Source organism: Macrobrachium nipponense, chromosome 14, assembly GCF_015104395.2.
Source record: "Macrobrachium nipponense isolate FS-2020 chromosome 14, ASM1510439v2, whole genome shotgun sequence".
NCBI classification, from domain to species: Eukaryota; Metazoa; Arthropoda; class Malacostraca; order Decapoda; family Palaemonidae; genus Macrobrachium; species Macrobrachium nipponense.
The window spans coordinates 63,354,061-63,379,303 of record NC_087207.1 but is presented as its reverse complement, the minus strand read 5'-3'; the positions used below and the strand labels follow the sequence as shown (position 1 = coordinate 63,379,303).

At 39.9% G+C, this 25,243-nt stretch overlaps 1 protein-coding gene across 1 annotated transcript in view; it reads right to left on the bottom strand.

Moving 5' to 3' along the window:
* The window catches only part of LOC135226564 (ORM1-like protein 3), a 114,798-nt gene extending 90,035 nt beyond the window's left edge, over positions 1-24,763 (bottom strand). Inside the window, exon 1 of the mRNA XM_064266242.1 lies at positions 24,639-24,763. The gene's annotated coding sequence lies outside the window, so the exon portion shown is untranslated. The remainder of the gene's footprint in view (positions 1-24,638) is intronic.
* Positions 24,764-25,243: the final 480 nt, after the last annotated feature.

Below are 25,243 nucleotides of genomic sequence, written 5' to 3'. Positions count from 1 at the left end.
TTACCTGGCAGATATATACATAGCTATTACTCCGTCGTCCGACAGAAATTCGAAATTCGCGGCACACGCGGCAGGTAGGTCAGGTGATCTACCCCCCCGCCGCTGGGTGGCGGGAATAGGAACCATACCCGTTTTCTAATTCATAATTTTTCTTCCAGCTGTCTCCTGAGGGGAGGCTGGGAGGGCCATTTAATTGTATATATCTGCCAGGTAAGTATGTATAAAACTTTATTGTATCATAACAATATTCATTTTCTTTTTTATACATTCAACTTACCCGTCAGATATATACATAGCTGATTCACACCATTGGTGGAGGGTTAAAAGACAGCTATTACTAATATACAGGTAAACAACATACGTTGTAGGGTAATAAATAAATAAAACCTTGGTTCCTATGTGTTTAGACGAAGGGTCGACTTCCGAGCTATTGCTATAGTCTGCTTCGTCTCAAGAGCCTCAGCGAGGATGTGACCTATGGCTAAGAGTTCTTGTAGATCTGTCAATGGGGTCTTATCCACTTACTTGACAGAATCTAGTGGTCATTTGTCAATGGGGTCTTATCCACTTACATGACAATACACCAATGCCTATTGGCATACTTTAAGGAGCACAACACCGATCCCGATCACTGATCCTAACACGAGGGTTTGTGCTTAATTTGAAAAGAGCTATCCCCAAACTCATTTCAAATAAAACCCAGAAAATAATACACTTATGTTAAAAAAAAAAAATTGAAAAAATAATTCACTAGTTAAGGATCAGTGTCGTCTCCTATCCCAGCAACGCATCCGTGGACACTTATAATAAAGAGAGAAGGATCTCTCATAGGCCCACTTGATCTCCTTCGTGCAAAGAGGAGTCAACACAGAGTTGCATCTCCCGTTATTACAGCTAATATGTCTCTCACGACATATTGTTATGGAAAGAACAAGAATTGTTAAAAGCCCGCACTTCAAGCGCTTTTAATTCTTAGCTGTTTGAAGGAATCGTCGAGTTACTCAAGAAGTGCTTTAGAGATTCCACTGTTCCAAAGAAGACCAGGGCTTTCTTTGAAATAGAACTCTTCTGGATGAAGCCCAGAGCCTGGCTTGCGCCTGGCTGGCGCTTCGCGCCTGCCTGGCTCCTCGCGCCATGGCTGGAGCCTCGCCGCCTGGGCTGGCGGCCTCGCCGCCACTGGGGGGGGGGGGCGCTCAGCGCGCCGGCTGGCGTCTCGAGCTGGGCTGGGCCGGTCTTTTTCTCGAGCCTGGCTGGCGCCCTGCTGTTGCCTCGCGCCTGGCTGGCGCCTCGCCGCCTGGCTGGCGCCTGCTGGTCTTTCACTTTGAGCTTATGGCCTCCGTAACAAGGGGAGGTAATTTTAGTCAGCTACATCCAGTAGACGATAGGAAATCTAATAGTCCGAGAGACCAGTCTTTCCTCCGAGGAGGATCATACTTGATACTTCCGTTGCTAACGAGCACTCTTCCTACATGTTGAGAGTTTCTCTTGTTGCAAAATCTTCCCTATCCTTGTACGAAGGCAGGGAAAGAGCCTGGAAGTCTAAGGAGATTCTGAGCTGAAATTGGGAGGATTCCTGATTTCTAGCTCTTTACATATCTCTACGAACCTTCTGGGAAGTGGTTTTTTTAAGCCCTCATCGTATTCCAAAGACTCTGTCAGCAAACGTTAAAACCTTATCTCCTTTTGTAGATGAGAATGTAAATACATTGCCTGGACAACGAATCCTTTATCTGAAAGCGTTGATCCAGGAATAAAAGGTTTTAGTTCTTTTGCCAAAACATACCATGCTGGCAGGAAACCCATTGCCTAGTCTTTCTAGAATTTGATTCCAGATTCCAAGCCCAAAATTTCACTTGTCATTTTGGTCCTTTAGTACCAAGAGAAACATTGATGAGGAGCAGTTCCCTCTTGTCAGAACACGGAATCTGAGGCCCAAATAGGATCCCATTGTAATTATAAGATCTCCTAGTCTTGTCGTATAGAGGTATTGTATAAGATCCCGAAGATCTTAATGCTCTGCTATCTCCAATTCCCTTTATAGAGACAGAGTATATAGCCTTTTACTGCGTTCTTTGATAGCAGAAATATACCAAGGTGATTCTTCCCTCTGAAAGGGAAGAAAAACCGCTATGTGGTTCACAGAGGTATCGGAAGAGGACAGTTTCCTCATTCCCTCTCGCATGATCTGCAGTAATCATATATCTTATTCATGACTACTGTCATTACCTTGAAACAAATCCTCTCATTCATGTCCACTTCTGGGTCAGTCTGCACGCAGACAGACTCAGAGTGGAGGAGGTTGTAAGGTCCATTTAAAAATAGATGCTGAAAGAATATTCAGACTGTCTTGGAAAACTTCAAAAACTTGCTGTGAGAAGAACGTGACCTCTGTGAATCCAACCTCTCTAAGTCTAAAATGAGGCATAACGTATTATCCTCTCTTCTTTGACGCTCTTTGTCTTACATTCTGTAAAGAGTTTATATTGTAGGGGAAAAAAGACTAAATTTTATTCCCCTTTCTATAAAATAAAGATGGCGTAAATTGCTACCTCTCTCTCATATTCTTTCTTCCCTTCCTTGTGCCTGGGCAACGAGAGAACGGAAAATTCTATCATCGTTCATCAGCAAAAACAACAAATTTATTATTATCCTATTCTCCTAATAAATGATCCAGGATCGAGGAGAATCATTCAAGATTCCTATCCTAGGACATCAGGCCGTAATGTACGGTTCAGATACTTGAAAGAGTCTCTCACCCAATACTGAGAGCTCCTATGAGTCTTTTCCAGTACCAAAACATTACAAGGTCTCCCTTGTTATATGTTTACATAGGAGTAGGATAATATAACATCCTGTTAATAACAATGAAAGAGGAGAAAGAGGAGCTGCATTGTTCAAAGGGAACTAGCCAAAAACGTGCAATAAAAAAGGGGTTGCCAAGGTCCTTTCTAAAAACCTGCCACCCAGATTAACTTATGAGTCCGATATATTTTCTATCACTTGTCTCATAAGGTTGAGGAAAACGAGAGACTTCTAACGATATTGGTTCTCTTCACCATGTAAAGGACTATTGAAAGCAGAAGAACCCACTTATCCTGACACGAACTACGTTCGCCTGTGCGATTCTAGAATAATTGTCAGTAGAGGGTTGATCTGGCAAAGAAAGTTTCTCCCAAAACAACTCCTTTTGCCAGGAAAGAAGTCGCTCATGCGACCACTATATCACCTGACATGAGAAGTCTGTTCTTGTTAGAGACTTCCGCAATTTCAGTTTATCCTGACAAGGGCCACGGCCGCCTGTGCGATAACTTGTGTCCCTGTCAGGAAAAAACTGATCTTGTGTCAGTTCTCAAAGAGGAAACTCTTGGAAACGAAAGTCTATCTCCAAATACAGTGGGGCCTCGTTATCCACGGGCGGATAGGGCCCAGAACCCCAACCCCCGTGATAAGTAAATACCCGTGTTATCCTGATACCCCCTCTCAAAAATTGCTTAAAACTGCCTACTTTAATAGTTAACCCACCCAAGACCACTATTCCAATGTTTATAACTGCCTACTTTAGTTCAAACCAAACACCAAATATGTTTTCAACTATCACCTAAAACTAAATTCAAGACAGTTTTTAGTTTAAAGTTATTGTACAAAATTAGCCTTAAAAAATAAATGTAGTATATGTACTACGGTACATATGTAGCCTACTAGCCTAGGGATTACAGCTGGTTTTTTTTTTTTTTTAAGCCTACATACGCATGGTGGGCCTCTTTTTTTTTTACAAGGAAAGAGAGATGATGAGTGGTAAGAGAACTATCAAAATTATGTCAATCATATGGGTACTCACCAACAATCTATGTTGATAAAAGATGGCGACGATTTTGCAGTGCAATCCAGTAATATAATAACGATAATGCTACCAACAGTATGCAGCGAAACATCTCTTCCCTTCGTCACAACACGTTAATAGTATAATCCACGTAAAAACCTTCATCTGACCTTTAGGCGTCTTTCCCATAAGAGTAAAAGAATCAGGGCTTTTGGATGCCACATAATTAACTCGTTTATATGGGTACAATTTAAAGAACGCGCCGCACACACATTTCATAACAATAACAAACCAACCTTGGACAAACGAGAGTATGCCAGTGTTGCCAACTGGGAATGGCAATTTCTTGCTAGATTTTGTTCCATAAAAGGCTCAAAAAAAAATCACATACCGTATATACTCGAATAACGTGCAATCTCCCATATCGTGCGACCCCCCAAATTTTCACCAATAAAACAGTGTTTTGTGTTTTGTCATGTATCTCATGTATCATGCAAGTTCATAAGGTTGGTGGTTTAGCCTGCTAATGGCCGAGTCATTCAGATGTGTGGTGATGCTAGTCAAGTTAGGTAATTTTCTTATTAATCTCGAGAATGAATAGAAAATCTCAAGATTAAAAAAAAATCCCATGATAATAAAATAATTGTAAAAATAAACACGCCTTGGGAGTCCTTAATCATTCTTCTCCTCTCTCTCTCTCTCTCTCTCTCTCTCTCTCTCTCTCTCTCTCTCTCTCTCTCTCTCTCTCTCTCTCAGGAATAAATACGTACGCACTGTAATTTGAGTCTTTCACCAACGGGTATCAGTAAATGTGTAGACATTGTGTGCGTGTTTAAAAAACAAAAAAAATGTGGCAGTACACACACATTCCGATGTTTCGGTTTTTGGAATTTTTCAGATTTCGGAAATGTGAGGTCAGATGCATAATCAAAACAAACACCACTACTGCAGCAAAAACAACATTTTTTCCCTTTATGTTTTTCATTATTATTATTTATTAATTACAGTTTATTTAAATAAATATTAATATAATACTGTTAAATGAAATGTGAGATAATTAAGATCACCTATAATAAAATAGTGGGACAATTAATACCATATGTTCACTAATAGGTATTATTTTCAAAACAAACATTCCGTAAAACACAAAAAATATATGTACATAACAATCAAAATATAATAATGTTTTGCAGTTCAACTTGTGAATTTTAACAATAAGTATGACTATATAATATATTTCACCATATCGATCGAATTGAAGTTGAAGAGTCGTAAAATTCTGAGGATGGTCCGGGACGGGAAAAGGATTTGTACTTTGGTGATACGTATCGCTACAACACCATGTGGTATTTTCATACCACTATATTGATGACGCATCTCTACGACACATGGTGTTTTTCATACCACTATACGTTAAAGTTAAAAAACATGACATAGAATCGACTTTGCGACTTCGTTCACTTTGATATTTTTTAAAACGGATACAATAACTATCATTTGTACTACTAAAACCATCTTCACATAAGTAATTTTTTCGTAAGATATGTTGTTGTTGCAAAAAGCTAGCTTATACATAAAAGGCTTTATAATTTAAGTCATCTTAGATATCCATATGCCCACCCAAACTCATTGTGGGGAAATTTACTACTGTTTCCTCGGATATTGAAATACTTTCGCATCATTCAAACACTTTAATAATATAATGCACTAAATACTAGGCTATACATATTTACATCGTATACAAATACTACATACAGTTATATACACATACTTTTATATACAAAGTTAACAGTTATATACACATACTTTTATATACAAAGTTAATCATATGAGTAGTGATCAGACGACAGCTGTGCACTGGACTACGTACGTACTACTTGGAAGATAAAACAAACAAAAATTTTGTTGTTGTTAGTCGCCGGGATAGATAACATTTTTCCACCAGAGATTAAAGAGCTGAATTTTGTTTTGAAGGTATGTCAACCGCGTTATTATATTATTGTTTTCACGAAAGGAATAATTATATAAAGAAAATTATTGAGTAATTGTTGCCGTCAGCAGTCAGAAAATCACGAACATGGTAACGTTCAAACCTAGTGCCATCCATGGCATATGTCTATAAATAGAACAGAGCAGAGGGCAGTCATTGGATAACAGATCTCCATGGCTACCAACCAACCAATCAGGTGTTAGTTATACTACTCTGTAATTTCTTAGAATGAACGTTTACACACACGAAGCTAACGATGATGTATGTGTTTTGCATACAGCACGTAGTTTTAGTTTTTTATTATTAGTGTAAGTATTTTACTGATTTCATGAAGAATATTAATGATTCCTTCTCATTACTTTGAATGCAAAATGGCTTGAAGATTCTTCCGCAAAAAGAGAGAGAGAAAAAAAAATTTCCTTAGAAGATGATACCTATTTACTAACGCGGTTGACATACCTTCAAAACAAAATTAAGCTCTTTTAATCTCTGGAAAAATGTTAATCTATCCCGGCCGACTAACAACAAAATTTTTGTTTGTTTTATCTTCCAAGTAGTCGTACGTAGTCCAGTGCACAGCTGTCGTCTGATCACTACTCATATGATTAACTTTGTATATAAAAGTATGTGTATATAACTGTTAACTTTGTATATAAAAGTATGTGTATATAACTGTATGTAGTATTTGTATACGATGTAAATATGTATAGCCTAGTATTTTATGCATTATATTATTAAAGTGTTTGAATGATGCTAAGTATTTCAATATCCGAGGAAACAGTAGTAAAATTTCCCACAATGAGTTTGGGTACATATGTACATCTAAGATGACTTAAATTATAAAAGCCTTTTATGTATAAGCTAGCTTTTGCAACAACACATATCTTACGAAAAATTACTTTTGTGAAGATGGTTTTAGTAGTACAAATGATAGTTATTGTTATCGTTAAAAAATATCAAAGTGAACGAGTCGCAAAGTCGATTCTATGTCATGTTTTTCCTAAACGCGTTGACTTAAAGGAGACCGTTATTTTGGTTGTTTTTATCACTGCCATAAACCCATAACAATGCAGTGTATGTATGATAATTCTAAACTATTATTCACTACCAAAATAACGATGATATTTTGTATTGAAAATTAATGTTACATATATTCCAAAAAAACATTTATTACTACGTAGCATGAATAGTACTATAAATATTTCGAAAGATAATCTTGCTGTGAACGCTACCATAATTTGATTTTCATATACGTACTTACATTTTGTCAGCTGGCTGGCCTCGCATAGATAAAATTGATTTCACTGATATGGAATTACTCCACGAATAGCCTTTTTTTTTATTATGAAGATATGACGACTTGGGAAAGGAGAACGTTATTTTTGGTTTGTTTTTATCACTGGCACAAACCCATAACAATGCAGTGTATGTATGATAATTCTAAACTATTATTCACTACCAAATTAACGATGATATTTTGTATTGAAAATTAATGTTACGTATATTCCAAACATTAATACTACGTAGCATGAATAGTACTATAAAAATTTCGAAAGATAATCTTGCTGTGAACGCTACCATAATTTGATTTTCATATACGTACGTACATTTTGTCAGCTGGCTGGCCTCGCATAGATAAAATTGATTTCACTGATATGGAATTACTCCCACGAATAGCCTTTTTGTTATGAAGATATGACGATAATATATAAAGGTAAAAACAAAAAATGCTTTTATGTATTTCGTTTACGCTTCGTCGCCAATAACAAACAGCAATACTTACGATAATCTATGACAAATAGCGTTTGTATGACTTCATTGTTCAGAGAAGTTATATACGAATACTGCCAAAATAATAATGAAGTTCGAATTAATTTTAGGCCTTAATGTTATTACTACTGTAATTATACTACCACTACTATTAAAATTTCTAAAAGTTTATCAAACAAAAAATGTCGCTTTGAATGCAACCGTATACATAAACCATTTTCGTACGTAAAGGCATATGCTTACATTTTGTGGCTGGCCACTCCGACGATAAGTTGAGTGAAATGATGTGGAATTATTCTTTGAATAGGCTATTTATTATGAAGATATGACTATAATATATATGGTAAGAATGGTTTTATTACCTTTATTGTCAGTTAATATCATAATGTGAATGTTTGTGTACTTGGTGGTTATCGCACTGCAACTACGCTTAGCCTACCAATGAACGTCATACATAAACCTTGAATAGGCTATTTATTTCGAAGATAGGACAATAATATATTAGGTGGAGAATGGTTTTATTACCTTTATTGTCAGTTAATATCATTATATGAGTCTTTAAATGAATGTTGGTAGTTATCGGACCACGGCTGAGGGTTAGCCTACCGAAAAACATCGCATACGCAACACAACAAACCCGTGATGCAGTGATTCATACCAGTGATGTAACATGAGAAACGGTCCAAGAAAAAACCCGTGATTAACTGGATCCGTGAATACTGATCCGTGAATAAGCGATGCCCCACTGTACTGAGAAACTGGAGATCCTGATGTCTTGCGCTTGGTTGGCGCCTCGCTCCTGGGAGGCGTCACGCTTCTGGCTGGCGTCTTGCGACTTGCAGCGTCCTCGCGTTTACCTGGCGCCTCTCTCCTGGGAGGAGTCACGCCTCTGGTTGAACGTCACGCGCCTTGGAGTGTCCTCGCGCTTGCCTCATCGCGCCTCTCTCCTGAGAGGCGTCCCGCTTCTAGTTGACGTCTCGCGCCTCGGAAGCGTCCTGGCGCTTGCCTAGCGCCCCGCTCCTGGGAGGCGTCATGCTTCTGGCTGGCGTCAAACCGCTTTGGAGCGTCCTCGCGCTTGCCCTGGCGACTCTCTCCGGAGAGGCGTCACGCTTCTTGTTGACGTCTTCGCGCCTCGTAGCGTCCTGGCGCTTTGCCCTCGCGCCTTCGCTGGGATGGGAGGCCGTCATGCTTCTGGCTGGCGTCAACCGCTTTTGGAGCGTCCTGAACGCTTGCCTGGCGACTCTCTCCTGAGAGGCGTCCTGCTTCTTGTTGACGTCCTCGCGCCTCGTAGCATCCTGGCGCTTGCCTGGCGCCTCGCTCCTGGGAGGCGTCCTGCTTCTGGTTGGCGTCACGCGCTCGTAGCGTCTCGCTTAATTCTTCCGTATCCCCCCCCCCTCTTTTTTCTTGAATAAGAAATATTTTAAATACGGTTGTGTCGTTTCTCGAAAGACTTAACCATAGCGTAGTCTTGAAGTGAAACTCTATTACATCTCTCTTCTCACTAAGTATGTACTCAATAAGACATGCTTTCGTAAGTATTAGTGCATTGAATAATATAATGTTCTGCTGCATTAGAATCCCGTTTTAATCATGTTATCTACTTGGTAAACAGCATTGAAAAGTTGTAATATCTTTCTTATTGAAAGCTTCCTAACAAAAGGCAGACAATATTTTATTTATGATAGCTTCAGTATTCCCTCAATCCGAGGCTAAGACCACGATTGTAGGGAAGAAATACGGTTAGTTATCCCATTCCGCAGGAGAGAGAGCTGTAACCGACCGCTCACGACTGAGAAACAACATGTACTGCCGCTGGTCTCTCTCTTCAATTCAAAGCGAACGCAGTCTTCGAAAGCCGACTGGCCTTCCCTTTCCCGAGTTGCCAGTTACTCCATTTAATAAAGGGAATCTATTAAAATTTTTATCGAGCTTCAGGAAGTTTTATATAAGCATAATTAAGCGAACGAGACTTCGACAAGTCTAGAACTAAATAGGTGTCGTCTAAACAATCCTTTTAAACAATTTCTTCCTAGGAAAGTCCTAGAAGGGTACTGGTAATTCATGGAAACCTCTTCTAACACGAAGAAAAATGTTTCTATCCTACTCTCAATTCACCAATAAAGATATGCTTCTCCGATCACTTCTCGAAGACACGAAAGCATCATATAACTCATACTCTAGCGTAACAGAATACTCTATAATACTGTTACATTAAGGTAAACCGTATTAATTTAGGAAATTTTGTAAGGATTTCAGTTGACCATTATAGCATAAATTTCGGTATGTGAATATGCCATGCCATACCGTAGCCTAAGGCGATTTGTCCTAAGCATGGTAGGAGCTAGAAGCTTAAAAGTCATACATATATGCTATATCATTCAACGAGATCCATATAATCAATTCGATTGACAATAATCTAAATCATTTCTAATCAGAATAGATCTATATCTAAAAAATGCACCGATGGGGAATCTTATGTTGAAATAACAAATTCATACCCCCATGGGATAGCGTTCTCGTCTAGTTGCGAAAAAATGTTCGAACAATGACTTTATCACAAATGTTATCGAATGATCTCTAATATTAGAAGGCGCTAAATCGTCGCCTGATTCGAAAGGTGGATCGATTAAAGTCATTCTCATTTTGAATAATTCTACCAGAAGGCATTATACGAGGATCTTCGTCAAATTCATTCATTCGAAGTTCTCCTATCCATCATGGAACCGTAGGCATAAAAAACAAAAAGGGAGAAACACTGTTTTAGGATGCCTTTCCAATGGCTATCCCTGGCAGTCTGGGACGCTCCTACAGAACCTGCCGAGGGGCAACCTGACCGGTGGGGATTCTCTGAACCTCCTTACTGGTTTTCGGACACTTCCTTCTCCTCTGGGCTTGTGAGCTTGGAAGAGGTCTAGACCTGAGAGCGAGACAGCAGGAGCCGATCAGACGCACCTCCATTGTAATGGGGGAACACTATATTCACTTCTTACGTTCAAAGAGTTCGCATTTGAACTATATCCAAAGTCTACAATTTGCAAATATGATATTGTAGATTCTGCGGAGTAAGAAGGTGATGAGGATGCCAACAACTACTAGTACTGTTACTACTATAATTTGCTCGTTTAACACAAGAAGCTAATAAAGCTTCTAAAGGATAGTTACTTTTCTGACTTCCCCAACAGGAGAAGAAAGATATACATTTCTCAATCAAACTAACACTTATTTGTATTAACGAATAAATATTCCCTTTCATGAAAGTATAAGTAATTCACTTTCGTGAAAGTGCATGAGTGTCTACCGAAAACTTCGGTAGTTACACGTCACTAATCTTCGAAATTTTCGAAGTTAATTATTATCAAAAGTTAACAAAAAGCGTATGCCGAACCAAAGATCCATTACTTCCCTGTAAAAGTTAGCCCAGACGATCGATGGCGATGAAACACGTAAAATCCATCAGGAGGAACTGCAAACGTTGTTTACATTCCAGCGACAGAAAATTAGAATTAGAAAAAAACGGGTATGGTTTTCCTATTCCCGCCACCCAGGCGGGCGGGGCGGGTAGATCAACCCTACCCTACCTGCCGCGTGTGCCGCGAATTTATTTCGAATTTCTGTCGGACGACGGAGTAATAGCTATGTATATATCTGACGGGTAAGTTGAATGTATAAAAATAATATTTAAGAGCTCTCACTGGACAGAGAGATCTCTCTATCTCTCTGCCTACAAGGTTAGATAGGCCTTTTTCACCTCAAAACTTCTGGGCCCACGGTTTGACGGGTTTTCGTTCTTTGCCAGAAACATTGTCTGGAAAAGAACAGATGGCAGCAATCTCCTTTGACCCCACCGTGGAATCCAGAGCGTGCAATTCGCTCGTCCTCTTGGCTGTAGCGAGAGCCACCAGGAACAAGCATTTCCTAGTGACGTCGCGGAAGGAAGCCAGATGTAAAGGCTCGAATTTATCCGATGAAAGGAATTTCAGGACCACGTCCTAGATTCCAACTAGGTGTTCTAGGAGTAGCTGCCTTTGAGTCTAAAAAAAAAAAAAAAACAAAAAAAAAAAAAAAACAAAAGATCTAATTAGATCGTGTAGATCTTTGTTGCTTGCAATGTCTAGGCCTCGATTCCTAAATACTGAAGACAGCATGCTTCTGTATCCCTTTATTGTTGAGACAGATAGGTGTGATTCCTCTCTCAGAAAGAGGAGGAAATCGGCAATATTCACTTTATAGAGGTACTGGAGGAGGACAGCTTCTGACCCTTACATTCCCACTTTGACTGGTATGGGGGGAACTCTTCCTCGTCGAAGCTCTGCGGGCTCTAGCGATAGAGCCCGCAGCCTTGCGAGAAAAGCCCTCGCTCTGACAAGTCTTTCGATAGTCGAAAGGCTAGTCAGAGCGAGACCTGGGAGGTTGTGATGAAACCTCTCGAAGTGGGGTTGTCTGAGTAGATCTGGTCTGTTTGGAAGCGATCTGGGGAAGTCCACTATCCACTCCAGTACCTCCGTGAACCATTCCTGGGCTGGCCAAAATGGGGCTATTAGCGTCAACTTCGTGCTCTTCGAAGCTACGAACTTCCTGAGCCACTTCCCCCCCAGGATCTTGAACGGGGGAAAGGCGTATGCGTCCACACCCGAACCAATCCAGGAGAAACGCGTCTATTGCGAAGGCTCTCGGATCTTCCACTAGAGAGCAAAAGATCTCTATTCTTTTGGAGAGGAACGTCGCAAACAGGTCTATGTGAGGTCTCCCCCACATTGGGACCAAAGACTTCGACACACTTCTTCGTGTAGAGTCCATTCTGTGGGAAGGACCTGATTCCTCCTGCTCAGTCTGTCCGCTCTCACATTCTTGATCCCTTGAACAAACCTTGTGAGGAGAGTTATGCCTCTTTCTTCCGTCCAGGTTAACAGGTGTCTTGTTAACTGATAGAGGGAGAAAGAGTGCGTGCCTCCTTGCTTGCGTATGTAAGCCCAGAAGCCGTGGTGTTGTCCGAGTTTTATCTGTATCACCCCTCTCTGACTATCTCTTCGAAGAACTTTAAGGCTAGGTGTATGGCCACTAGTTCCTTGCAATTGATGTGCCAGGACACCTGTTCCTTTGTCCAGGTGCCTGACACCTCCCTTGCTCCTAGCGTCGCTCCCCATCCCGACTCCGAAGCGTCGGTAAATAACACTTGGTCTGGTTCTGCAGGGCAAGCGATACGCCCTCGTTCTTTTGAAGAGGAGGGATCCACCACTTTAAATGATCTTTTACTCTTGTGGAAGTTGTTGGAAGATGTCCGAGAGTTGTCCCGTCTTCCAACTCCACACCTCTTTGAGGAAAAACTGAAGAGGGCGAAGGTGAAGTCTCCCAGAGAGAAGAACTTTTCCAGTGAGGACAGGGTCCCTAAAAAAGGCTCAGGTAATCCCTCGCTGAGCTGTTCTTCCTCTCTAAGAAGCTCGAGATTCTCGACAAACCTCGAGTGATTCTTTCTCGCGAAGGATATACTCGAAAACCCCGAGAATCCATCTGAATCCCCAGATAGACCAAGTTCTGGCTGTGGGGATCAGCTTGTGACTTCTCGAGGTTGACGAGCAATCGCTAGCGTAATCTATCATGTTCCTTGTTACTGATAAGTCCTCCAAGCACTGAATCTCCGACTTGGCCCTGATCAGCCAGTCGTCCAAGTAGAGGGAGATGTTTATTCCCTCTAGGTGAAGCCATCTTGCCATCATTCGCCATCAGGTTGGTGAATACTTGTGGAGCTGTAGACAGACCGAAGCACAGAGCCCTGAACTGAAAGATCTTGTCTCCTATTACAAAACGAAGATATTTCTTTGACAAATGGTGAATGGGAACGTGGAAATATGCATCTTGCAAGTCCAGAGAGACCATCCAATCTCCTGGACGAAGAGCCGACATTACTGAGGCGGACGTTTCCATGCGAAAACCCTTTTTCTTTTTCTGACAAAAGCGATTCAGAGGCGCTTACGTCCAGAACTGGCCTCCACCCCCCCGATGCCTTTGGTACTAGAAAAGGCGATTGTAAAATCCCGGGGAGTGTGGATCCTGCACAAGTTCGATGGCCTCTTTTTCCCACATTTGTTCCACCATTTGAAGGAGAGTCTTTCTCATTACCGGGTCTCTGTACCTCGCTGACAGTTCCCGAGGCGTAGATGTTAGGGGAGGGCTGTTGTCGAAGGGGATTACATATCCCTTCTTTAGGACCGACACTGACCAAGGGTCGGCTCCCCTTTTTGCCCATACTCCTGCAAAGTTCAGGAGTCTGGCGCCCCCCACTGGTGCTTGAAGGAGCAATAAGTCACTTGGATTTCTTGAAGGGCCTAAATGAAGACCTTCCTCTCTTATCCAGCAAGCTCTTCTTTCTGGCAGGGAGACGAGCCGCTGTACCTCACGAAAGGGCTGCTGAGGAGGACGAGAGTCCTTCTTAATCGCCGACACTACAGGGCGTCCTTTCTTGGACGTTTGCGTTAGTAGGTCTTGTGTCGCCTTCTCAGTTAGCGAGCGAGATATATCCTTCACCAACTGAGAAGGAAACAGATGATCCGATAGAGGGGCGAACAATAAAGCAGTCCTCTGGCTCGGAGAAACCCCTTTCGATAATAGGGATCCATAAACTGATCTCTTTTTCAGGAGACCAGCACCAAAAAGGGAAGCCACTTCACCCGAACCGTCCTTACCTGCCTTTGTCCATGCAGGACAGGACGCTATGGAGAATCTCTGGGCAGGGTTTTTAAGAAACTCCGGATCCTTGATTTATTGGCCAGAAACTTCCGAGTGACCAATCCAGAAAGTTGAACACCTCTAAAAGTGACAAAAAGTCCCCTTTAGAAAGTGGTTCAACTCTGAAGTGCTCCACGTCGCTCTGACCGATCCTAAGGAGTGACGTCTAGAGGCCCTCCACTCAACTTGGAAAAGTCTGGCATCTGCCAGAAGGCATGGTAGATGAAAAGACCCATAGTCTCTCCTGTCCCATACCAAATACCTCTCTTTCCATGTAATTGGAAGGAGGCATGCAGAATACCGTCTTTCCTAACTCCTTCTTCTTGTCCATCCAAGAATCTAAAGAATGGAGTGCCTTCTTCATAGATATCGCAGGCTTCATTTTCAAAAAGGCCGAAGATTTTGCCGTAGCCGAGCTCGAAAAGAGAGAACGAGGAAGGAGGAGCCGCCGGACTAAAGAGAATCTCCAAATTCTTGAAGTAATAATGAGGCTAAGACTTTATAACTAGATAGTCCCTCATTAGCAGGAGGTTCGTCATCAGACAACTCGTCTAACCCTCGATCAGTCGAAGGAGAAAGTTCACGTTTGGAGGGAGAGTCCTTCCAAGACCTCCTATGCTCTGAAGGAGAGGAGCTCCTATTTGGAGAAGAGTCATAACCTCCAGGAACGAGTCCCCGACTCCTGCCTCCTGGCTCTTGACTCTTGCCTCCTGACTCTTGCCTCCTGACTCCTGCCTCCTGACTCCTGACTCCTGCCTCCTGACTCCGGACTCCTGCCTCCTGACTCCGGACTCCTGGCTCCTGCCTCCTGACTCCTGCCTCTTGGCTCCTGGCTCCTGCCTCTTGACTCCTGCCCTCTGCCTCTTGCCTCCTGGCTCTTGCCTCCTGGCTCCGCCTCCTGCCTGGATGCCTCTACATCCTGGCTCTGGGCTCCTGCCTCCTGGTTGACTCTCACTCCTGGCTCTTGGCTCCTGCCTCCTGGGTGACTCCTCACTCCTGGCCGGTGCCAGACGTCTGATCGGTTCATCCAGGTTCGTACAGGAAACCTCACCTCGAGTAGGAGTATCGATCCTGGCGGCAGATACCTCCATAACGTCTGGAGGATCTTTGATAGGAAGGGAAGTTGTCTTTCCTTCTAGGAGGCTCCTTTGACAGAACTCCTACAAAAGACGAAATCTTGTTTCTTGCATCGCCATCATGAATCTCTTCGTAGCCTCCTCTTTATCCTCTTCGGGAGGAGGGGAAGGAGGATGGGGAGGAGTCCATAGCCTCCACCTCCTGCCTCCTTCTCACTCTGGTTGAAAGAATGGCTCTTCTTGCCTTCTTCACTCCCGAGGGAGACTCCTCAGGGAAGGAATTTTTCTGGGCTCGAATCAATAGTCGGAGCCTTCCAACTCCTCTTGAGAGGCCGAGATCGATCTGAATCTCTCCAATCACGTCTCGGAGATGAAGATCCCGACGACGAAAAAACACTCACGCAGGAGACGCTTTTACAATAGCGATCCTTGGCAGTCTGGGTGTCACAGAAACCGCCGAGGGCGGACCTGATCGGTGGGGATTCTCCACAACCTCCTTTCGGTTTTCGACATTCCTTCTTCCTCTTGGGCATGTGAGCTTGGAAGAGGTCTAGACCTAGGGAGAGCGTTGCTGAGCCGACCAGATGCCCCCTCCACTACACTGGGGACACTTCATATCAACTGTCCACTGAAAAATCACTAGCCTTACCTTGTATGGCAGCCATTTTGTTTTCCATCAACTTGAAGGCTGCCTTTTTAGATCCGCAAGTTCTTTTGCATGGATCTACAGGTTCTGCAATAGGAGAAGGGCTGCAATGGAAGGAGAAGTAGCAATACTTACCCTTGGGAAGATCCCAAGCTTGGAATTAGTTCAGATCTAGAACTACTTAACTTCTATACGAAGCCTTCCTCACTCTTTCTCTCTCTAACTTTTTTTAAATAATTAGTTAGATTCTTCCATTCGTTCTCACTCAAGTTCTCACATCCTTACAAGTATTAGTAAAAGAACATTCATACTCCCTGCAACCCTTGCATACCGTGTGAGGGTCTACCGAAGCTTTCGGCAACCTCACCTTACAGCCTACATTCACACAACGTCTCACAACCATTCCAGAGTCAGACATTATTAAAGAAAATTCCAAAATCAAGTCCACAAAACAGTCCACAAAAGCGTATGCCAATCCAACAATCCAGATACGTCACCAAAAGTCGGTCAAGAAGATCAATTGCCGGTGAAAAAAGAAAAACCAATCGAGAGGAACCAACAACAATGTTGATGGTCCGGGCGACAGAAGAATTCTGATTAGAAAACGGGAATGGTTCCTAGTCCTGCCACCCAGGGCAGGGCGGTAGATCACCTGACCTACCGGTAGCGTGTGCCGCGAAATTTGAAATTCTGTCGGAGACGACGGAGTCTATAGCTAAGTATATATCTGGCAGGGAAGTTGAATGTATAAAATTTACATTTATTTCAGGCATAGGTACAATTATTAAACTTAAAAAAGTCAAAATAGTAATATATACTTGAATCAATGAAAAGTGCAATAAAAAAATACAAAAGTTTTGTCATACACAATTCACTAATCTGTCATCTGCTCGCCAGCGCTTTTGGCAGCCAAATGTGTGTACAGGGTGTCCATAAAGTCTCAATACCATTGCAAGTATTTATTGCTCAGAAACCATATAACAGAGTAATGCAGTTTTTTGTAGAATATTCTACATTCAAGTTTACATTCAGAGCACTTCATTCCACAAAACACTGCATTACTCTGTTACATGGTTTCTGAGCAATAAAGACTTGTAATGGCATTACTGAGCCTTTTTGGACACCCTGTGCAATTTGGAGTGAATTAAGAACAAAATGTGTATAACTACAATCAAATAAGCACTGTGGAGTTTCATTTGTGATGGCAGTAAGGATAAAGCCACCGATTACAGAGTAAAAATAAATTTCAGTTCAAACCATGACCCAAGGAATAAGAAGTCTCATACTTTCACTAACATAGGCAACAAAAAGATGTTTTATTGTGCAATCTGAGTAACAGGTATCAATAAATGTTACATATATACGCTAATATTGTTCGTATGAGTGCTGGGAAGGCTGGGAAGGACGTGGTATCAATGCCGGAGACGAAAGGGACTGATTGCGAAAGACGCCATATTATATATTTAAAAACTGCCTTGAAAACACATTTTACGAAGACCTCACTTGCTTATTTTAGTTCGTTTGGCGCTTTCATATGTCACATTATGTTGACGAAACTTCAATCTTTTGAACGGTATAATTAAAGATGTAATTGCATTTTTGTTTCACCAATTAAATATAGGGTAAACAACCGCAGTCGATCCATCGTCATCGCGTGGCTCAGCCTTATTCACTCGATATTTAATTGGTGAAACAAGAATACAATTGCATCTTTAAGCATACCATTCAAAACACTGAAGTTTCGTCAACATAATGTGATATATATGAAAGCGCCATACGAACTAAAATAAGCATGTGAGCTCTTCGTAAAATATGTTTTCAAGGCAGTTTTGAAATCCAATATGGCGGCAACCTCGTGACTTGCCATTTGTAACCACCGACAATCCACCATCTTTCCCAGCCTTCCCAACACTCATTTGAACAATGTTAGCGTATATATGTAACGTTTATTGATCTTACTCAAGATTGCAGTTGTTATCAGCACAATAAAACAACATTTTGTTGCCTATAGTATTAGTGAAAGTATGAAACTTTTTATTCCAGGGGTCATGGTTTGAAATGAAATTAATTTTTACCTTGTAATTGGCGGTTTTATCCTCACTGCCATCACAACTGAAACTCCACAGTGTTTATTTGATTGTAATTATACACAATTTGGTCTTAATTCACTCCAAACTGCACTTGAACCACGCTGCGGTTCCTGGTTCCTAAGCGCTCACTCCACAAACACAGTTACGGGCAGCAAACACTACACGGTTTATGAGGTGCAAAGCTTTATTCCCTTAATTGTTTACTTTACTCATTATTTAGTTTAACTTTACTTTGTTAACTTCAAAATGTTTATCAAATTCATGTCTATTATCCCTTTTTTGCAACCAAATTAACCCAGAAAAATTACAGATATTTCTGAAGTATGAGCAGACAATGGCAAAATGACTCATCGTTGCTAATCTAGTGAAGCTTCACAAATACGCCGATGCATTTATAAACTGTTTCCATAAATTTTAGTTGTCATAGTAATGCAGTAATGATAAAATTGCTGTAATATGTATATATACTACAAATAGATATGCTAATTTCACTTATTCCCCCGGTTTTGTGTAAGTCTTATTATACGCAGTTTGGGGGGTAAACACATACCACTTGGTAACACTGATAAACAATTGAAGAGCACGAAGAATGCCAGAGGCACCGTTCACAAGCAAAACTGTTGATATTTGAGTCAGGAATCTAGTTACTTTTTCAACAATGATATTTTCAAATTAATAATCATGAATATGTAAAAATATTTATGCAATTTATGACCTTATACTGCCGTTGAACTATCTATTTAAATAATTATCTAGTGCACACGTCTTCTTCTTCTACTAAAAATCGTAGTTCCCTTGGATAAGTAATGGTTAGAAGTCGGTGTTTACGATTGTTGTGATGAAAGTGCCCCAGCGTCTTTAGGTACAAGTGGTGTACAGATTTAGCACAGAAAATGGAAAATTTGTTGACACAAGCGACTCTGCAAACATCCAGATGGCGTCAATCTTCGAAACATTTTTAGTTGTAAGTAAAAATTTTGAAAGCATCAAGGGGGTAGTGTGCACTGCATTTGGTCACACTTTTCATTACCCTCTGTTTAATCTTAAAATATGGCCTTAATTTTTAACTTTGGAGAAAATACTTACTTCGAAAGGAGAGTAGAGATCTCGAGCTGTTCCTCTCACCACCAACAGGACATGTTAAAGTACTTTTTCGGAGGGTGGCCACAAACGCGGTAGTCAGCGGGTTGGCCAGTCCAATCGGTTGTTTACCCTAGAGTTAATAAAGTTGATCTGCATGAGTAAGATGGACTCAAGGTAGTTGTTTCCCCTAGGCAATCAACTAAACTCAAGTTTTACCACCTATATAACTCATACAGGTAGCCCAAATATCATGCCCTTCATTTTCAATAAACAAAAAATGCTACAATCACCGAGGCCTAGGGTAAACAACCTCACTCGATCCTTCGTCATCGCGAGACTCAGCCTTATTCACTCGATATTTAATTAGTGAAACAAGAATACAATTATATCTTTAAGCATACCATTCAAAACAATGAATTTTCGTCAACATAATGTGATATATGAAAGTGCCATACGAACTAACATAAGTATGTGAGCTCTTCGTAAAATATGTTTTCAAGGCAGTTTTGAAATCCAATATGGCAGCAACCGCGTGACTTGCCATTCGTAACCACAGACAATCCACCATCTTTCCCAGCCTTCCCAGCACTCATTTGAACAATGTTAGCATATATATGAAACGTTTATTGATCTTACTCAAGATTGCAGTTGTAATCAGCACAATAAACAACATTTTGTTGCCTATATAAGTGAAAGTATGAAACTTTTTATTCCCAGGGTTATGGTTTAAAGTGAAATTCATTTTTACCTTGTAATCGGTGGTTTTATTCTCACTGCCATCACAACTGAAACTCCACAGTGCTTATTTGATTGTAATTATACACATGTTGGTCTTAATTCACTCCAAATTGCACTTGAACCACGCTGCGGTTCCTGGTTCCTAAGCGCTCACTCCACAAACACAGTTACAGGCAGCAAACACTACACGGTTTATGAGGTGCAAAGCTTTATTCCCTTAATTGTTTACTTTACCTTGTTACGTCAAAATGTTTATCTAAGTCATGTCTATTATCCCTTTTTTGCAACCAAATTAACCCCGAAAAATTACAGATATTTCTGCCGTACTTAGGAGCAGACGACGCAAAAATGACTCGTCGTTGCCAATCTAGTGGAGCTTCACACACATACGCCGATGCATTTACAAACTGACTGTTTCCATGAATTCTAGTTGTCATAGTAATGCAGTAATGATAAATATGTATATATTATATATATATATATATATATATATGTATATGATATTGTATATGTATATGTATCGATATGTATGTATATGTATATGTATATGTATATGTATATGTATATGTATATGTATAATGTATATGTATATATATATATATATACTATATATATATATATATATATATATATATATATATATATATATATATATATATATATATATATAATTAGATATAATATATATATATATATCATATTATATATATATATATATATATATATATATATAGATATATATAATATATATACTATATATAATATATATATATATATATAATATATATATATATATATATATATACTACAAATAGATATGCTAAATTCACTTATTTCCCCGGTTTTGTGTAAGTCTTATAGCCAGTTTGGAGGGTAAAAACATACCAATTGGCAACACTGATAAACAATTGAAGAGCGGGAAGAACTGTTGATATTTGGGTCAGGAATCTAGTTACTTTTTCAACAACGATATTTTCAAATTAATATTCATGAATAAGTAGAAATATCTATGTAATTCATGACCTTATACTGCTGTTTAACTATTTCTTTAAATAATATTCAGTGCACGCTTCTTCTTCATCTTCTACTAAAAATCATAGTTCCCTTGGATAAGTAGTGGTTGGAAGTCGTTGTTTACGATTGTTGTGATGAAAGTGCCCCAGCATCTATGGGTACAAGTGGTGTGTTGATTTAGCACAGGAAATGGAAAGTTTATTGACGCAAGCAACTCCGCAAACATCGAGATGGCGTCAATCTTCGAAAAATTTTTAGTTGTAAGTAAAAATTTCGAAAGAGTCATGGGGGTAGTGTGCACTGCGTTTGGTCACACTTTTCATTACCCTCTGTTTAATCTTAAAATTTAGCCTTAGGGTAAACAACCGCATGGACTGGCCCAACTCAATAACGGTCACGGCTGGCCACCCTCCAAAAAAGTACTTATAACGTGTCCTGACACCGGAGATGGTCATCAGTCGCGAGTTGTTGTTGGTGAGAGAAACAGCTAAAGGCCTCTACTCTCCTTTCGAAGTAAGTATTTTCTCCAAAGTTAGAAATTAAGGCCATATTTAAAGCTTTAAACAGAGGGTAATGAAAAGGGTGGCCCACGCAGTGCAAACTTCACCAAAACGCTTTCGAAATTTCTACTTACGATTAAATAACTTAGAAGATTGACGCCATCTCGATGTTTTCGGAGTCGCTTGTGTCAACAAACTTCCCATTTCCTGTGCTAAATACGCACACCACTTGTACCCATAGACGCTGGGGCACTTTCATCACAACAATCGGAAAACGGCCCCCGCCCGCGACGTTTTTAAGGAAACTACTGTTTTGTTAGAAGACGACGACGAAGCGTGCACTAGATAATTATTTAAGTAAATAGTAAAACATCAATATTTTACATATTTATGATGATTAATTTGAAAATATTCGTTATTGAAAAAGTAACTCAATTCCTGACTCTAATTTAAGTAAATTATTTTTCGTAATTAGAACGTTCTTTTAAGTCCTGTATCATGACGTCACGACATCTTGACTTTCATACCTATTGTAAGTGAATTGCTATACTCAACTTTCTTGCAGAACAGTTTACCAGTTATTCATGCAGATTGTTATCAGCTATTCATGTAATTGTTATAATCGTAATGCGCATATACGTATATCTTTATTATTTACTTTTTGGATATATGAAGTTGTTTTACTGCCAGATTACCGCTGTAGTGTGACGCAATCGCTTTCGATCCCTGGGCCTGTCTGTTTTTGCACCATAAGAAATTAATGGTGCCGAATTTGCAATGACCAGAAAGTCGTTAAAAGAGGAAAGTTAGAATTGAGGAGAATATGTTTTGATTGAGAAAAATGCAAATTTACACAATAGCTAGCTTGTTAAAAATTCTTGATTACAAAAAACTTGATTAACAACTAAGCAGCATACCTACTATGGGTTTCAGAGAGTGCAAGCACGTTTTTTGGCAATATTTCTGTAACGAACACTCGCATCAGAACAAGATTTTGCTATAGTGTATTACACCCAGTGCCGTAATTTATAAGGGTATCGTGAATCTTGTCCTTGTACCAAGAGACAAAAACTCCATTATCCAGAAATGGATACAATCACAGCAGTAAAAATCTCCACCTACCCTCTACCCCCACCTCCACCGCCACCCCTGTCCTTCTTTCTTCCTTCACCTTCTCTTCTCTCTCTCTCTGTTGCCAATTGGTGTGTGTTCACCCTCCAAACTGGGTATAAGACTTACACAAAACGTGGAAATTGGTGAAATTAGCCTATGTATTGGAAGTATATATACATAAATATTAAAGCAATTTTATCATTATTGCATTACAATGACAACTAGAATTCATGGATACAGTTTACGATAATGCATCGGCGTATGTGTGAAGCTCCACTAATGTGGCAACGATGATTTTGCCATTCTTAGCATGCAAACACTAAAGGTTACATTTATTTCTGGCATACAGTAATTAAAAAAAATTCAAAATACTAATATAGACTTAAATCAATGAAAAGTGCTAGCAAAAAAAAATATGTATATATAATCCACTAATCATCGTCTGCTCCGCGATGGTTTTTGGCAGCCAGATGTACGACAAGGTTAGAAACATTGGATTGTATCTACTTTAGAAATACCTGTAATTTTTCGGGGTAATTTGGTTGCAAAAAAGTGATAATAGACAAGAATTAATAAACATTTTGAAGTAACAAAGTAAAGTTAAACTAAATAATGAGTAAATTAAACAATTAAGGGAATAAAACTTTGCATCTCATAAACAGTGTCGTCATCTGCTGCTCGTAACTGTGTTTGCAGAGCGAGTACTTAGGAACCAGGAACAGCAACATGGTTCAAGTGCAACTTGGAGTGGATTAAGACCAATAATGTGTATAATTACAATCAAATAAGCACTGTGGAGTTTCAGTTGTGATGGCAGTAAGGATAAAACCACCGATTAGAAGGTAAAAATGAAGTCAGTTCAAACCATGACCCCGGGAATAACAAGTTTCATACTTTCACTAATATAGGCAACAATAGTATGTTGTTTTAATGTGCTGATTACAACTGCAATCTTGAGTAAGATCAATAAATGTTACATATATATGCTAACATTGTTCAAATGAGTGCTGGGAAGGCTTGGAAAGATGGTGGATAGTCCGTGATTAGACCAGCCAGCCTGACCATAGCCGCCATATTGGATTTCAAAACTGCCTTGAAAACATACTTTACAAAGAGCGTCACATTTATTTTAGTTCATATAGGTCTTTCATATATCACATTATGTTGACAAAACTTCAATCTTTTGAATGGTATGCCTAAGGTTGTAATTGTATTCTTGTTTCACCAATTAAATATCAAGTGAATAAGACCTGGCCAGCGTGATGACGATGGATCGTATGTGTTTGTTTACCCTAATTTCTAACTTTGGAGAAAATACTTAGCTACTTCGAAAGGAGAGTAGAGGTCTCGAGCTGTTCCTCTCACCACCACAACTCATGAGTGATGACCATCTCCGGTGTCAGGATGTGTTAAAGTACTATTTCAGAGGGTGGCCACAAACGTGGTAGTCAGTAGGTTGGCCAGTCCAGTCGGTTGTTTACCTTACTAGCCTCTTGAACAACTACCTATCATATGCTAGGGCTACCTACTAGGTAGGTACTGTCTTCATTTTAAAAATGTTGCTTTTTTATACCAAGGCTAACTCTTATAGGCTAGTAGGCCAAATAACTGAGCCTCGTTTGTAGCCTTGAAGGATAGTAGGTACTTTCCGATTTTGCATTTGGTCACAGCCTATCTACTACTACCAATACCTAGGTAGCCTAGTAGGTAGTACCTATACTACTAGCTAGCTAGGTAGTATACTAGCTAGTAGGTGGGTAAACAAGCCTGATAATGAGACGTGGCCAAGGCCATGGAATATTAACCTCGACTTGCCTCGAAAGGGGAGGCTTAGCCTGATTAAGACCGTTTACTTATTAACATTATAGGTAGTGTGCTCTATTGCCTGAGAAATGTTAGAGAAGTTTAGGTAGGTACCTAACCAATCGACTAAACATTCCACGTAGCTAGGTAGGTCTCGCATACCTAGGTGATAGAGCAGAGCACAGAAGTGTCAAACGCTCTCCTTAATGGTCTTACAACACACAAGCTACTGCTACTATTATTATTCTAGTAAAATCAGATCAATATCTTACATTATCGTCGAGTTCCGCTTTGATATTCTGAATTTACTTCCTCAAAAATTAAAGTGTAAATACGACCTTCCTCCAAGCCCCGGATTGTTGTCGCTACAACAGATGCGTTCACATTGAACTTCTGCTTCAGAATTACTAATTAAAATAGCCCCGTGTTTCCGCTAAGCTACTATTGCAAAATTTTATAAGATAGTTTTATTCATAAGAATATTCATATTCAAAATAATAGCTGAACAAAATAGTAACACGTATCATTGGTAATGAAATGGACGCTAGAAAATTAAGTAATTTTTTCCTCGAGACGAAATGAACGTCTACATTGCTGCCAAACTGAACGCACTAATAACAATCTGTTCGCAATGTCAAGCAACATATTTCTGTAAATAGAATACGACCGTCAACAATTATTTGAGAAAAATGTTTATCATTATTACTATTAATTATTATATATATTATATAATATATATTATTACAGTATAATAGCATTTGAACTTATTTATTATGAAGTTACTAATAAATTTTGGCCTTCTTAACGCTAATATAGTAGTTGTAAGATACAAATAAACATGACTTAATTTGTCGCAACGAACCTTATTTTTCGTTCC